The sequence below is a fragment of the Chenopodium quinoa genome, unplaced genomic scaffold (genome assembly GCF_001683475.1).
Source record: "Chenopodium quinoa cultivar QQ74 unplaced genomic scaffold, ASM168347v1, whole genome shotgun sequence".
Lineage (NCBI taxonomy): Eukaryota > Viridiplantae > Streptophyta > Magnoliopsida > Caryophyllales > Amaranthaceae > Chenopodium > Chenopodium quinoa.
The window spans coordinates 4529438-4531260 of record NW_018743937.1 but is presented as its reverse complement, the minus strand read 5'-3'; positions in this window follow the sequence as shown (position 1 = coordinate 4531260).

Below are 1823 nucleotides of genomic sequence, written 5' to 3'. Positions count from 1 at the left end.
CAACAAAACGGTTTCTAGATAAAATAACTAGGGCTAGTGAGTTGAACAAATACTGCCAACACATACGAAGTGATGTTGGTATGGTTGATAACTTTATCACGGAAGCAATTGGGAAAATTCTTGCATTGTTACAAGTGGTGCCTAATGAGATCGTTTAGTTAATTATAGGTATCTCATTATCAGTAATTGATTTAATGGATGAACCAATGGAGAGTTCATTGTTAAATTTGTCACTTGGATATGATGGATCGATCACCGATATATATGTATTAAAAAATTACTCCCTCCGTCCCCAAAAGAACGACCCATTTGATTAATTACGCAAGTATTAAAAAAGTTAAATAAAAAGAAGTAAAAGTATATTGAAAATATAAATTTACATGGGGTTTGAAAAAAAAAAAGAGAGAGTAATAAAATTACGTGGAAAATCAAATTTTTATATGGGGAAGTTAATTTTGCACAAATATAGTTGCAAATTGGTGGGTGTTTTAATGCAAATGAGTCATTCTTTTTGGGACTAAAATTAGGACAAATGGGTCGTTCTTTCAGGGATGGAGGGAGTATGATTTAAAAATTGGGTAATGCATTAAAATCATTTAAATCACTCTTGAAAATTGTATAAAATTAAGAAAATCATGATACAAATACATTAATTACATTGATTTACACGTGTTTTTTTTTAATGAATTCCTAATTTTATAAAATTTTCAAAAGTGTTTTAAATGCTTATATGTAGCCCTAAAGGCTATGTATAGCATTTTCCTTAAAAATTTGATATTTGGAAACTACTTTTGTAATGTCGTGGTTATATAGATAATCTATGTTACCAAAATTTATACCCTCCTAATAGAAAAAAGTAATTAGGAAGCCCCAAATGAGAAGCGATTATTCAATTTCGCTTCCAAAACCCACCCAAAAAAAAGAAAAAGAAATGAAAAGGGAAGCGGTTTGGTTTGAACCGATTCCATAAATGAAATGGCAAGCGGTTTGAAAATTGAGTCGCTTCCTTTTCTTAAAGAAGAAAAAAAACTAACTATTATAACACCCCTACTGCCCTCAGCTCACGCGGTCACACCTCTCACCTTTCCTTCATTCCCCTTTCTCTCTCCTATTGCTGCTCTCTCTTTCTCCTTCATTTCTCCTTTCTCTCTCCTCTCATTGCTCTCTCTCCTCATGCTTCTCTCTCTCTCTTCATCTCGTTCTCTCGTCGTTCCCTCTCTCTCTCACTCTTCATCTCTGTTCGCTGGTCTCTTCTTCTTCTCCTACTCTATAATTTTATTTTATTTATTAATGGTTTTAAGGTCAAGTTAAACCCTAAAAACTCTAGATCTAGAGTTTTATGGTCGAATTTGACCTTATATAACAAAATTCGAGGCTAAATTTAGTACATTTGTGTTGAAATTCTAGGTAAGTTATTGTTTTAATTTTTTTTCCTTTTAATTTTGTTTCGAATTTCTTGTATTTTTTTTAACAAAATTGGCCGGGTTGTTCTTTTTAAGCTAATGGTTGTGGTTAGTGTAGTAGATCTATTTTTTTCTTTTGTTTTGGGTTTTAATTATATATATATATACGGGGAGGTTCCGCTAAAAACAGAGCTTATGGTGAAAACTAAAAACAAGCAATCTTAGCCATTCATTACTAGCACAAAAGATCAGACGGTTCTAAAGCCCTAAGATCATTCCAACCTTACATATAATCAATTCAACTGTTTTAAAGGTTTTTTTTTTTTTTTTTTTTTGACAAACGCAACGTTTTAAAGGTCACTACATGCTAAAATAAGGTAACTTTATCTAAATTGACGATATTTACATAAAGTCACTATA